Below are 15,572 nucleotides of genomic sequence, written 5' to 3'. Positions count from 1 at the left end.
AAAGAAAGGCTGAACAGAGTTCATTGAAATTGTCGTACTCAGCACACCAAATAAAAGCACATGTGGATTGTGACCTTCTGCAATTTTACCTGGAAATATCTCAACTTACGAGAAGAAATTTTTGATAGAGCCCCTATTTTTAATGGGGTAAATTCATATTTTGTACCACAGTAGGGGGAAAAGTGAGAGGCCCTATAGAGTTTGGCAGCAAATAAATTTAATAAAGTGTTAAAAGAATCATCACTAAAAACAACTCCTCTGGCGAGTTCACCTTACAAAATTGTCAGTAAAAGTCACCATGGTTGAAGGCACAAAGACAGTAACTACTAAAATATATGCCTGATGTACTTACAATTTCAATATTCTAAAAATAGAACTGAGAATTTCCTACATTTGGCAAAATGTGTTTTGAGCTTACCAAATCCTTCCCCACCTCCAGAGAATATTTCCTCAGTGATAAACACAATTTAACATGTATGGAGAAAAGCCTATTGGATATGTCAAAAATTTTGACTTTATTAACAAGAAAATTTATAAAAAATTAAAATAATGAGCTACTTCAAGCATTTTTTAATACCAGGCATGGGATATTGCATAAAGATAATTTTAAGAATACAAGGAACACACATCATATATACCAAGAATAATTATTTGACTTTTATGTTCAGATAATCAGTATTTAAAACATCTGTTTTGCTTTAATGTGCAGAGATATTTTATATAAATGAGTTATTTAATTGATCTTCAGATGCAGGGACAGGATAAAATTAATCTAGTGGTCAAGAGATCTCTCTCCTTCCTTCCCCTCCCTTCCTCTTCCTCCTCCTCCCTGCTCTCACACAGATTGTTTCTAGTCCCCTTCCCACTATCAGAAGTGGTCCTGTCCAGACTGTGGTCATCCTAACTCCTGGTTCAGTGGAGAGAGCTTTGGCTTTTCCTTTCCTCCTTCCACTCCTGTGACAAAGAGGGGCTGGTCGGCTAGAAGACCCCACAGCACCCCCAGGTGGATGGCTGCAGGAGCAGCTGCTCCCACCCTGTGCTCCTGTGACCCAAGGAAGAGGGGCACTGAAAACACATGGCAGGAGCAGCCCTTCGGAGAACCGCGTTCCTCCCATTGGCCAAGCACACACAGGAAACACCAGGGTGAGGACCACAGTTGTCTTAGTTACTTTTCATGTTACTGAGACAAAATACCTGACACCCAAAGTTCAAGGAGGAAAGGTTTATTTCAGCTCAGTTTGTAGAGGTTTCAGTCCATAGTTGGCTAGCTCCAAGGCAGAGTGGAATGGCAGTGGGGCATCGCAGAGGAGAAACAACTCATGGCATAGCAGGCCAAGCAGAAGTAGTGTCAATAAGCAGAAGCAAGCAGCAGCAGCAAACCTGCCTTTAAATTCCATCCAGGCTACCCACCCTTTGGGCAGTGCCACCCACACCCAGGGTGGAGGACCCTTAATTCCAGCATACCAGCCTCAGCATACCAGTTGCCTCTGAAAAAATCCCACCTGTGACACATGAGGCTTTGGGGAGACATCTAGACACAAGCCATAACAATGCCTCCATACAAGTAATGAAGGAATTAGTAAAAAAGATCAAAATCAGCTCTCTCAAAGCTCCAAAAGCCAGGCATGGTGGTGTATGCCTGTGATCTCAGCACTTGGGAGGCTGAGGCAGGAGGATCACCAAGAGTCCCAGGCCAGCCTAGGCTACACAGTGAGATGATCCTGTCTCAAACAAAACAAAACAATAACAACAACAACAACAACAACAAACTAAATTGAAAGAGAAAAAATGAAAGATTGTAGCTATCAAACAGTACTTGTTCAAGACAAATACCCGGGTCCTGGCAAACTCTGGTGTCTGGACCTGCCCTGGTCCAGCCTCTGTGCCTGGTGCTCATTAGTGGCCTTGAAAATGAGCTGCCTGGTAAACACCCAGGCTGTGAAGGCAGCCACTGATCCCCACCTCTGGGAGAAGCAGCAGGGACCTGGGGCTCCCCAAAAGCTCTCACCCAGCGCTCTGCTCCTCCCAACCCGTGGGGCAGTGCTGTGAACAGCTGACCACCCTGGGCTTGGCCCTGTGTGTGAGCAGCCCTGTCCCCAGGGCATTTGCCAGAAACAAGAGTGACAACTGTCACATCACAGCTACCTGGTGCAGCAACACCACAGGGATGACCAAACAATTCCGAGTTTGTTTGAAAGAAAAATCAGGGAGTGAGAAACTTGTAGAGGGCTTTGCAAAGTTCCAACATATTCCTGAGGGTCCATGTGGCCAGGCACAAGCACGGAGCACAGAAAACACACGAGGGCCTAAACTGTCACCTCTGGCTGACCTTGAGGGGCTACCCACACAGGAAGCAGAGGCTAAGGTAGAGCTGAAAGCCTCTCACCATGTATTGAAGGTGGACCCTCAGGAAAGCCCGGAGACATTGTGTTGAGACATTTAAGGATGTCTTCATCCAATCAGCATCTTCACACCACGCTTGGTAAACTCCAAAACAGAGATCTGCACCCAACCCCTTCACAATCAAACCCCAAAAGTCAGGGAGGTGATGGACAACAGCAGGAGGGAAGCTGAGTCTGCACATCCCGGGACTGAGGTGTGACCCCCACACTGAGAGGAGCCCCCACCCTGAGTCTGGGAGCTCCAGGCAGAGAGACCCCCCCCCCAAGGGCATCACCATGACGACAGCAGTCACAAACACCCAAGACGGGACCCATGAACAGTGATCCCCGAACCAGAAGTGCTCCCAGAATTTTATCTAAGAGGCTTTTGACTTTTGCCAGCCTTGAACAGCCTCTCCTCCTTTGGTGGTGGTGGAAAGAGTTTCCTTTGCCATATTTTCTTCCTTGAGAGAGAAATGTGTTTCCTGGAGTTTTTCTTCTGCTTTCTGCTGCTGGCTTCAGAAGCCCAGTGGTGTATTCAAACTCTCCACTTGCTTATTTTGTTATGAACCCAGGTTGGGTTCTACTGTCCAATCCATAGCCTTATTTGACTCCCACTTTACGTTCTTCCACAGTTTTGCCTTGTGGGTGTCTGCCATAGCAAAGGGTACAAAATCAGTGCGTTTGAGTTCTGGCAAAGCATCTATGATTCAAAACAAATTCTGAACAATTCATGATGTTATGATTCCAACCAGGAAACACCTGCTCTCCACTCCTCCGTTGAAACAGGTTTGATTTAACCTGTTATTATCCTGCCTGCCCCTCTTCCTATAGCTCACACTCTCTTACCTTCCCATGGAGACCTAGCTGCATAAAATACTCATGTGCGTTTTCCAGAAGCAAATATAAAATCTGGATTCCTGCCTAAAATATTGTATCATCTTCAATTCGTCTGATAGTGCTTCACGTACCCTCTTCTGACGACCTCATTTTTGCATTTCTGACGTCACACAATCCTGCATCTTTAGAGACATCTGCCAGTACTCATTACTAAATCTTTATCAGCAACTTTAAGGAGTTCTGGACCCCAGTTACCTTACAATATTTCTTCTAGTCTTAGCTTCTAAAGCAATTTTATAACTACCTAGCCAAGGCTCCATTATTAAAACTTGTCTTATGGTTGGAAAACATCACATCTTCCCTTTGATATCTTCCTAAGCTGTCCTCTAAAATTGCAAACTTTGTTCCTAAGAAATGTCTCCCACTTTCTCAGTTATTATTTATATTGTTCTGTCCACTGTCCTTTTCAAATCTCAAGGTCCAACCTTTAAATGCATACTTACCATGGCCCATTTTCCTTTAAGTTCATTTAAGCTTTTATCACATACCTTTTACTCACTCTCAAAATTTCTTATACCCTTGCTTCACTCTCAATTGCTAACTCCACTGTATACCATCAAGCAAAAGTGTGAAAGTAATCAAAAGAGATTCCCACCATCAAATCTATGACAGTTTCTTGCTTTAAGAAAATAAAAAAGCAGTCTTTCCTCTTTGAATAATCTCTTTCCCACAAACACACACGTACAAACACAAAGGCTTCACCCTATCATAAGGGAAAGAACGAGTTTCAATACATTTTAAAGTTATAGAAACATTCCTAAAAGCTGTCAAGTGCTTTCGAGCACTTCTGATCTTAAGCCACTTGGGTGTGCTCAAAGAAGAAATTTCAACTTGAGCTTGAGCTTCAGTGTTACTAACGGCAGTATGGGGAATTAGCATGGCAACCTTGGACAAGTCCAACACAGAAATTTACCTTGCAGGCAAAAAAGTTCACATTTAACTTTTTACAAAAGACCAGTTTGTTTTAGAACATATAAACATGGGATTGTTAAACTACTACAACTCTTTGGATCTTGCAACAAAATCGAACTATTTTCAGAAATCAATGGGAATTTTAGAACAAGCTAGACAGTTGCCATCTGGGGTTAGATTAAAAACAAATTTTAGGGGGCCGGAGATTTAGCTCAGTGGTTCCAGCGCCTGCCTCAAAAGCGCAAGGTTCTGTGTTCGATCCCCTGTACCAAAAACAAAACAACAAAACAAAACCTTATATGAAAAACAAATTTTAGGGCCAGGGATTTAGCTCAGTGGTTCTGCTGCCTGCCTTGCAAGCACAAGGTCTGGAGTTCGATCCCCAGTACCAAAAAAATAAAAAAACACAAATTTTAATTCATACCAATTTCTAAAACCCTTTTAAGCATCAGCAAAAAAAAAAGATGAAACTATTAAGCCTGTTGCCAAGAAATGACTATTCTAACAATAATATAACAGTAAAAACACTTCAGTTCTTAACTGTGTTCAGTGTCTTGAAAATGACATGTAATTCTCTGTGGTGAAAAATTTAATCTTGTTGATAGCATGTGATTGTTTTTACAAAAACATAAAGGTTTATAACCAACAACTTCTTTAAATGACTATAATGCAAACGTGGAGATAAAAGCCATGTTTATCTCAGCAAAACAATGTTCAAATGTCCAGAGATGAATACAGGGATCCAAAGACATAATTTGCTGAAATTATACTCTTTACTAATGAAACATTATCCAATCTTTTGTCCTTAGACTTGGAAACATATAATGAAGACACACAGGTATTATTTTTGCTTTCATCAGTAAATAATTAATAAATTACTGGACCGGGGATTTAGCTCAGTGGTTCCGCCGCCTTCCTCCCAAGCGCAAGGTCCCAAGTTCAATCCCGGTACCAAAAAAAAAAAATTATTCACAGCTCACACTGGATCTTTCTTCTCTCCTCTTTGGCAATCATTTGGGAGATAAAATGCTTTCACACCTTAACTTCACGTGTCTGAGTTCCTCTTTTCGTGAGAACTTCCAATTTGTATAAAAACAAAATAATACCTTCCGGGGCACATTCCGAGAAAAAAAAAAAGAGAAATGGACTATGTGATTTCAAATTTCTCTAGTTTTCTGAATGATCACTGTGAGACTTATGGACGAAGAACCACATTTCATTCTTTTAAATGTTTACTAAAAAGAGTATCACCAGGCAAAGGAATCGGAGCAACGGACTAAACAGGTAAATGTTTCTTCTTAGCTTTTGAGACGGCACCATTACAGGGCGTTAGTTTCACCGCCAACACGGTTTTGCTGCTGTGAAAATGTCCGTGTGCGAGATGGAGCCCCGCGGTTGAAGAAAAGCTGACGTCGAGTACACAGAACGGTGCTTGGGTTGATGTGTTGGTTTCTACTCCCGGGCCGGCTGAAAGACACAGAAGATCAGGTGATGGGAAATTTCTGCAAGCTCTGAAATGGCTTCGTGGCACCCGCCGTCCTCACGAGACGAGGCCCATGTGGGTGGTGTGCTTGGCTACGGGGCCAGGCGAGGACCCAGGACCTGCGGCACTAGGTGACAGCCACCCATAGGAGGTGATGGACACTGTACCACTGTGCAAGGACTGATGCAGAGCACGGTCCTGAACACGTCTGAAGTTGCTCAGTGCTAGCAGCCACCGAATTTCAGGGGATCCGAACATGTCCTCTGCTGTCCTCCTGCCCCTCTGTCTCCCCTCCACCATGCTCCCGACCCACCTCCGACTGTGCTAAGCCACCGTGGCCTTATGTGAATCAGCATGGCCAAGCCACACTGGCTACCGGGTACAGGCGGATTACCAAGGAGAGGTCTCATCCGGGTACTAAGCCTCGGGAGACACATTCCCCCCTTCCAGCTGCACAGCTGGGCAGCAGGGGGAGGAGCTCGGGAGGAAATTCATCTTAGGCCCAGCCCTCAAAACATGAAATTCACTGTCTCAGTATTCTATTGGCATACCTCTTCAGTTTAATGTGAAAAAAGTATACGATTTTATTTTCATTTGTCTTGTGATCCTTTTCAACTTTAGAAGGTTGCTCCTCACAACACAGCTGATATTCTGTTTTCGTGGTATTTGTTGTTCTTATCGTCCCTGAGTCATCCGTGTCTAAGTTCACTGTCCCAAGGATAATGGTTCAGGGGACTCCTGCTGCTCAGGACTTTGTTCCTGGAGAGGTTCTTCCAAGGGTAATTGTCCAAGAGATTCTGGTGTTCTGGAGCTTTGCTCTTGAGATGGATTTTCAGAGGACAATGGTTCGGGAGATTCTGGTGACTCAAGTCTTTGCCCTTTTTCTCCTGACTGTTCTTGTGTTTGCTGTTCCACTGGTGTTCATCTTTGGGCTTCTATTTCTACTGGAGTTTCTTGTAATACAGGTATATTTTTTTCCTCTAGAATGTCATATTGTTCTTTTTCTTGTTTTCAGTAAACAAAATAAAACAAAAATCACCAATAAACATAATGGCCTGCTAACCAAGTGAAATACATCACCAAGAGACAAGTGTCACTACTATATCAGTGACTGAGCAGTAACTGATTATCTAAAACTTTCATGCAGTGTATTACAATGTTCTTTTGAATATGTTACCCCTTTTACTCTCACGTAGAAACATGATCTCAGAAAAGCATACAATGGATAGGATGAGCATAGTGTCAGAGAAACAGGACTAAAAGATGTGTTACTTGATATAAACAGATACAATCCAGTAATTGTTTAAAAGTTGAAAAGCTACAGTAAAGACTTGCTTTTCTCTGAGTCCCTGAGATGGGGAAGGCACTTTTTTTAAGATTAAAAAGGAAAAAATCAGAGGACAAGAGAATCCAGAGCTGGCATTCTACAGAATAGACACCAAAATACAGAAGGCAACCTTCAGGGCTCAGGAAGAATATTCACACTTGCTTGCTCTCCCGGCGTCAAACCACAGCACCAATGCCAAGCCCATCTGTTCCTGGTTGAGGGCCACTGGGCAGAACATCCGAAGACCCCCTCCTCGAAACTTATATCCCTAGGGTGCCCACGTCTGACCCCATGGTCGCCTCCCAGACAGCTGTCACCTCCTGTCTGGCCTCGGCCTGGTTCCCAGCTCCACTGTCCAGAGAAGAGAATCCTGTGAGAATCCTTTGTGCTCTCTGAGCTTTCTCAGACCCCCTGGCCATCCAGCAATGAGTTAAACCATGCATTTGATCTCACTGACCCCTGCTTTGACACTACCTAGTGACAGAGACCAAACTCCTCAGAGTGACAAAGAGAGCACAGTTTGGCAGAGCTGCTGACGCTGTGGCTCAGCCCGAAGCCGGGGCATGAGGGGCAGCATCACAATACCGAAGTCCCGGAGTCGCTGGGTGGAAGAAAAGAGAGTCAGCTAGGACAGCCCCAGCCCACCACACTTTCTGAGCTCTCAGAGACCTGTGTAGTCAAAGGCCCTGAGATGCAGGCTTGATGCTCTGTATGCCACTCTGCCTCTCTAGCAGACACCAGGACCTCAGGAGCTGACTGCTGTTTCCTTCCTGAGTGCTCTTCACACACACACACACACACACACACACGTTCCAGGCCCCAAAGGCAATCTGCGTCTCTGCAAAGCCACTGTCACTCTCCCATGCATCTGGGCACCTCAATTCCCCCACCCACTGTTTACCTGGCCAGTGCCTGCTCACCTTGCTCAGTTCCTCTCCATAACAAAGGCCCTGAACCCTACAGCCCCTTTCCGGTCATTCTGACATCGTGCCTGTCCAGGGCCTCAACCCTTGCCTTTAACTCACCCTACATCAGACTCCTGCTCTGTCCATATGGCCCTGCCTCCAGTGCCCACAAGGCCACGCACAACAGGAGAGCTGAGCCACATGCACACACACCCAACAGGGTGGGCACCACCCCAGCCAGGGACCTGGCTCCACGCTGCTCCCAGTTTCCAAGGAGTGGAAACTACAAGTGAGTCCCCTTCTCAGACCACTCTTGGACACGTCACCTTCGCTTCCCCAGCTTCAGTGAAGCCTTTCTTGAAAATCAAGAATAAAAATCAGGATCTTTAGACACCACAGGGCTATGGCCATAAGGGACTCAAGTGTATTGTGAAGAGGGAAACTGGCACATACAAGGTGTGTAGCTCTGCCCCATAAAAACTTCAGTGGCAGAGTAAAAGGGTGGCTATAGAAGAAAAAATAAAGATGGTCACGTGTAACACAGGATTACCTGCCAAGCACTCTGGGGGCCGAGACTGTCCCCCAGGATGAAGTGACACCCAGGAGAAGGTGCCAGCTGCTCCTGTCTCCCCACTGCCTCAGCATCCTCTGCACCCCGCATCCCCAGCTGAACCCCTCCTGTACCCCCTGCTCCCCACAGGCACGCGTCTGTCTCCTCTGAAGCACAGGAGCACAGGGGCTGGGTCTCCCTCGTCTTTGTTTCTCAAGCACCCAAATGGCACATGTGAGAAACCCGGAGAATGTCTGATAAAGGAGAGAATCAGGGACTAAAGAAGGAAGGGACCAGCACTGCCCTACTGCCAAGTATGCACAGCCTTCCTAGAACCACGCAAAACAGAATGGGCAAAACTCGAAGTAGAATTAAGGTATTAAAATGTGTTCATATGAATAATATACTAATATAATACATAATACAAATTATATAAAATAGTAACATAATATTTGTGCTATATTACTGCATGTTAAAATGCAGTTTCAAAATTCCCAAGTCCACCTGGCCTTTTAAATCTGCTTGCCAATGGGCCGTTGCTATTGAGTTCCTTCAGTTCTGTGGGGGTTTGGGGGGTTTTTTTGGTTTTTTTGGTTTTCGTTTTGGTTTCTGGTTTTTTGAGGCAGGGTCTCCCTTTGTAGTTCAGGCTGTCCCTGAACTCACTATGCAGCCCAGGCAGGCCTCGAACTCTTGGTGATCCTCCTGCCTCAGCCTCCAGAATGCAGAATTACAGGCATGCACCACCACACCCGGCTTGTACTTTTTTCTTTTAGAACTCAACACATGGCCCAACTGTCTTCTGACCCATCTGCAGGGCACCCAGCATACCTATGTTCTTCCAAAGCCTCCTGTCTGAAACCTCCTGGAGCTTTATTTTTCCCCACCTAGTTGTTTATAAAACATTGTAAGGGTAAGTGCAGTGAAATGTTAAAACTGAACCATAGAAGATCTGCCTAAAAGCAACTACTTATTGATAGATCATTCGCCCCTGGGTAGGTCATAATATTCATTTGTCAGCTGGCCTAAAAACTGCCATACAAAACATGGCGTAGAGGGCTCCACGTGTAGTTACAAAGCCCATAGTTCATTCAAAACCAGAGAACCCTTGTGGGAGGCCAATGGGGACACAGACACCCAAAGCAGGCCAGGAATAAAGTAGACACATTATGACATTCTCCATGGGCATTCACAGGCGGAGAGAGTAGATGTGGAGAAGCCACCTGGAGCCTAAGACACCATGAACCCGTTCACGACATACATGACACATGCTCTTACCAGGAAGCGGAACCACTTTTTTATTCTTGTTGAGGTTCTTGAGAGGTGCTAAAAAAAGAAAAATCCAAACATTAATTAGCTGGTCAAAGGGTTCCTATGTGGTAAGATTTTAACATAAAATCTAGGGCTAAATGAATCACTGGGATGGGACCATTCTGGTACAGAGAGAAGTTAGGGCCAATTGTTGCCCTTGTTAAAAATATATTCATGATTTTATTAGGCACAAATGCATGCCAACATTATTGTGTTTCCTGAGGTTACAGGGCAACTGGGGGCATGTTGAGCATCCTACTTTTCTTCCCCCCAGAGAAAAGCGGATTTTACTTGAGTTCGATATTTACGTGTTTATCTTAGTTTCACAGCAGGACGTAGGTGGCCGGTGTGGCATTTCCTCCGCTATCCTGGAGGCAGCAGGTCACAGATCTCTGGTTGGACTGCTGGATGGAGTCCACAATCAAAAAATGTAAATTTGCTGTGTTTCAACAACAGCTGCTTCTGGAAACCTCAACATTAAACAGCAGTCGAAGTCAAATACTCATTCAGAAGCAGGAAAACTGCAACTGGAGTGTGTACCCCTCACCAACACCTGCCAAGGCCAACACCACTGAGCACACAGGTGTGACAAAGATAAACACAATAATGTCCTTCTGCAGATCTGCACCTGCACTTCATGTCCCATCGGATAGCCCTCACTTGATTTCAGGGGTTGGGAAGAGTTTACAGGTGTCCCCACCCCGTCACCAAGCCAGCTAAAGACACTGAGTCCATTCTACCTATTCCTATGTGCATCTGGGTGTCCATGCTGCCACCGGCACAGCTAGTGCAGGTAAGCACTTCTGGGACACTGCACTCAGAAGCCACAAAACCAGACCTATGCTGCGCACAGACCTGACACTGGCAGGTGCCTGAGGCAGGAATCAAAGAGGTCAGCAGGATAGCAGGGTGCAGATATTACACCTGCCCACAGCAGGAGCTGGGGGAGTCTGAAAACTGGAGCAAAGTGGGAATGTCAACTGCTGTAGTACAACTGCATCGAAGTCAGTGTGGGGGATTCCTCAAAGAATGAAAACTAGAAATTCCATTTGATTCAGCTATGTCTTCCCAAGAGAGTTAAAGATGTCATGTTACAGTGATCCATGCACACCCATGTTTGCAGCAGCACAGCTCATAATAGCTACATCTTGGAAGTGGTCCATATGTCCATCAATAGATGAGTGGATAAAGAAAATGTGGCATTTATATACAGTGGAGTAATACTCAGCTGTAAAGAAAGATAAATTTGAGACATTCGTAGGAATATGGATACATCTGAGAAATATAATAATATTAAGTGAAATAAATTAAAGACACACATGTTTAAATACCACATGATATCTCTCATTTGAGTGAAGCAAAGTACAAATAAAGAGCAAAATAAAGGATTAATAGAAAGAAACAGGGTGCTAGATCTTTTGCAAATGGGAAAGGATCCCAGAGACCAAGGGCAAGGGAGAAGGAAGGAGAAGTAAAAAGATTTAAGATGTGTCATGAACGGATACCAAAACCCACAGTGAATGTGAGCATTATAAGTTGCAAACATGAGCTAAAAATAGTAGTAACAATAATAAGAATGAAAATGGGGAGAGTGGATTTGGAGACAGGAGAGAGGAGGGTGGGAAGGGAAGGGGATTACAAAAGAATCCAGCTGTGTTATGTATCTGCATCTACTTCCTATGATGAATGTAAACTTCCTGGACTGTCAACATGTACTCGTGCCATAACATTTTAAAAAATAAACACACAAATATAACATAAATTGAAAACATAAGAAGAACAAACAGTAAGACTTTGGAATGAAGGTGGGCTTTGATGACAGCCAGGTGAAGTTGGAGGCCACCAAGGACAGATGTGCTCCACAGCTGGGTGGCCGGGAAACCACTGCCTTCATTCAGAGAAGCCATTCGCCCTGCATTGCGCACAAACGCAGCCCAGACATGAGCAGAGTGTGGATTCAACACTTACTTTTAAACTTACACTTTTATTTGCACTTATTTTGTGGCTCCTGTAACACCCAGAAGCTGCAAGCTATGAATTAAGACATCGGGCTCAGATGTGTGGCGAGAAATCCATGGTGTTGGTTGAAAGACTGTTGAGTGGATGAGAATTCAGAAGCCTGGAGTTTACATAGCACTTGATTTTTTTTTAATATGGTAGCTATTATATTACCTAGGCAACTGATTTCTCTGTAAGCTGGAATGTCCTTCAATAAATCAGGACAGATATTTACTGGGTCCTTACAGGGAATCACAGCTACATCAGAAAGCAGCTTGTGTTCACTAATCTTTGTCAGTGGTGTGAATACCCTCCTGACCCACCAGATCCTAATTCACTCTCCTGCAACCATGACTGGCATTGTATTCTTAGAACATTTTCATTTTCTGTATCCAAAAATGCTCATCATAGAAGTTAGAAAATAGACAGTGGTACAATTTATAATAGCTGAATCTTGGAAGCAGCCTATATGTCCATCAACAGATGAGTAGATAAAGAAACTGCGGTGTTTATACACAGTGGAGCACTACTCTGCCATGAAGAGGGATAAATTTGGGTCATTTAAAGGAAAATGGATGCACCTTGAGACCATAATGTTAAGTGAAACAAATCAGACACACAGGCTTAAATATCACATGGCTTCTCTTAAATGAGAAACCCAAATTATATATTTTTTAAAAGATATAGGAAGTAGGGAAATCTTTTGCAAATAAGAAGGGGAATAAGAGGCAGAGAGAGGCAGGAAAGAAAGAATAGAAAAGGGATGGAAAAAAATTGAAGAAAAGAGAAATAGAGCTTTTGTGACTGGAAAAGGGAACAAGAATTAGAGAAAGCAGGAAGGGCGGAGAATGAAGATGTGCTATGTACATGTACAAACACCCCACAATAAATGTAACCATTGTGTACTGTAAACACGTACTAGTACAAAAAAGAAAAAGTTAGAAAACAAAGTAAAATAAACAAATAAATATAAAATCCTAAAGCCACCGCTTGCTATTATTATAACCTTGTGACATAAATTAAATCCACCAATGGGGAACAGAAACAACCCTGACTTTATAGGCTTATGATCTACTTGTAGATTGCTGTGCAAGAGCTCTGTATGCTTTTCAGATTCTCAATATGTATTTCGGGGCTGAAGATGCAGCTTGGCATTTGTGAGGCCCTGGGTTCATGCCCAGTACCAGGGAAGGAAAAATTCGTTGGTGGCTTGGTCCCATCCAGAGATGCCTCAGGGCACCGTGATGGGGAGAGAAAGGGAGGAGCCGCAGCCAGGGCAGGGTGGGCAGGGCCTGGGGCTGCCTCTGAGAGTCTACAGGTGTCTTCTACTCGGAGGGGGACGCTGGGGTCCAGTCTGATGTTGAGAACTTCAAAGTGGCTGAGGATTTGGGAGGGAAGAAGAGATAAAGGTCTAACAACAGCCATGTGGATCTAGGAGGATCCCAAACCCGCTCCCAAGCTCAGCAGGAGGAGCTGTGGAAGGGGAAGGAGAAGGAGGAATAAAGGGAAGAAGGGGGGTGGGGGGGAGTCGGTGAGGAAGGGAAAGAAGAAGAGGGAGGAGGGGGTGATGGAGGAGGTGGAGGCCGGAGGGGGCAGAAGCAGCAGAGGAGGGGAAGGACGGGCCCTCACCTGGACCGGGGATGCTCAGCGTCCCTCTGTACACGCATCGGAACCGACGGCAGAGCGCACGGACGCTCCCGCGGGCCAGAGCAGAGTGAAGGGCCACTTCCGGCCAGGCGGCGCTCTCACTTCCGGTGCTCCCAGAGGCTGCGCCCTGGGACACCGCTTCTAGAGAGGAGTGGTTCACACAGGCGCACGGGGTGGGGACAGACCTAGCATCGGAGCCAGACCCCGTCACCGCACGGGCCTGAGAAACCAGCGAGGCTCGTTACAAGGCCAGGCGCCTGTGAGTCACACTTTGCTGCTCCTGTTTGAGTTCTCAGATATCTAAGAGTAGTCGTTAGGTAAATACACATCGACATGCTCCTTCTCTAGCCACTTCCGCACCATGTGCCCATGGCAACCAGGAAGGCAGCGGAGAGGCCCTGGGGCGATGAGGGGAGCTGCCGTAGAGACACAATCCGCGCTGTCATCACTAAGAAACAATTTTCACAAAACTGCAAAAGGTCAGGTAAGATTATTTGCCGCAGCACGCGGGAGGGAGGCTCCTACACATCACACACCACACAGGAAATGAGTCAGTTCTGCCCCCAAAGAGGGCAGAGCAACTTGAGATTGTCAGGAAAGGTTTCCAGTTAGTGGCAAGGAAAACATCTCAGGAGGAAGCACGCGTGGTGACCACGTTTCTCTGGAACGTTTGTTTCCGTCTTATTCCTTCTGAAGGCAAAGGCTCGGGGATCAAAGCTCCGACGACCTCCAGGCGAGGCACACTCAGAGTCCACAGGGACCCCAGGCCCTGGCCTGGGCTGTGTCCTCAGTACTGCCGGCCACCACAACCTTGGCACAGGCGAGGAACTCAGGACAGCAGACCCTCCCCAGTGCCCGAGTTGGGACCAGAGGCCACATGGGCCTCGCTTACCCACGAGCACGTGGGGCCCCTGCAGGGAGCCCACGCTGACACAGCCCCTCCAGAGCAGGTCCAGAGCCACTGCCAGGTCTTTAGGGTGCAGGGTCAGGGCTCACTGTCCTCTGCACCACGCTGGCATCTTAAGTATCGTTTTATACCTAAACAAGAGATCACAGAATATCACTGAATGGACCTGCCAAAAATCACAATCAAAAAATATAAACCCCGCAGATAGAAACACTCAGAGTTCACAGAGTCAAAAGAAAGACCAGCTAGGTCAGGGGTCACCTGCCAAGTACCAGGGTTCCACACACATGTCCTTGGGCCCACAGGGCACTGAGCTCACTGAGGGTACGGGGGTGTCTATCTGGAAGTCACTGCAGAGCTACCACCCTTCCCGCAGACCAGGGCTGCCCTCCCAAGCCCAACTGCACTGGCCTGGCAGCATCTGTCAGCATCTCCAGAGCAAAGGCCACTACACCCTCTAGCTGCAGGGAGGACTCATCACACTACGGTGTAAATGACTGATAGGCTCCCAAGAGCCTCCTGATCAGAAGAGAAATGGGTGGGCAGGGCTCTGAAAGGGCCGAGGCTGGGAAGGGCACCTGAGGCTGAGGGCCGTGACAGCCAGCTCTGTTCTCCTTTCTATCGTGCTCATAAAAATGGTGAAAAAGCAGAGAAAATGAGCAGAAGCCTTGTCCCAGGAAGTGAATCTAGCTTTACTCAAAGCTATAAAAAGAGAATTGAAAAACTGAGCCACTGTGGTTCGTGCTGCTTGGAGCAGGCTACTGTTTGTTGTGAAGGACACAAGGTTGTGACACAGCATGGAGGAGAAGCCCCAGAGGCCAGAGGCACTGTGGACCCCAGCTGTCACCTGTGCTCACCAGGCTCAGAATGATACTGAGGAACAGATCGTCACAAAGTCAAGCTAATGCATGAGCACCAAAAATGGGGAAAATTCACTTTTTAACAGTTCCTTAGCTACCAGATTGGCTAACATTGTAGCATGGACACACACACACACACACACACACACACACACACACACACACACGATGAAGCCTTACAGAATGGGAATCTGGCCTGAAGAGGCTCCATCTCATAATTCTGCCCTTTCAGCCCACAAAGGGATGAAAGGTAAGAGGATGCATCTGCAGGAAAGCAGTCGCCACACTGCATGTCACAGCCTGTCCCTGTGGCCTGGCCACGGAAACAGAACACTTGGAAGCCAAGCAAGTTAAAATCACAGTGCAGGAAAAACTGGTCTTTTGTTTTTTGGTT

At 45.9% G+C, this 15,572-nt stretch overlaps 1 pseudogene across 1 annotated transcript; it reads right to left on the bottom strand.

Moving 5' to 3' along the window:
- Positions 1 to 4,932: 4,932 nt before the first annotated feature.
- On the bottom strand, positions 4,933 to 14,514 carry LOC110346392 (uncharacterized; annotated as a pseudogene). Its single transcript, XR_015446719.1, has 4 exons — positions 14,304 to 14,514; positions 9,734 to 9,781; positions 6,228 to 6,680; positions 4,933 to 5,660 (listed from the first exon to the last, which is right to left on the bottom strand). The product of XR_015446719.1 is annotated as an uncharacterized LOC110346392 (transcript).
- Positions 14,515 to 15,572: the final 1,058 nt, after the last annotated feature.

This window comes from Heterocephalus glaber, unplaced genomic scaffold (assembly GCF_053883595.1).
Source record: "Heterocephalus glaber isolate CG9 unplaced genomic scaffold, H.glaber_assembly_v1.0 deba00001724, whole genome shotgun sequence".
NCBI classification, from domain to species: domain Eukaryota; kingdom Metazoa; phylum Chordata; class Mammalia; order Rodentia; family Bathyergidae; genus Heterocephalus; species Heterocephalus glaber.
The sequence above is the reverse complement of the archived record's forward strand: the minus strand, read 5'-3'. Positions and strand labels throughout refer to the sequence as shown.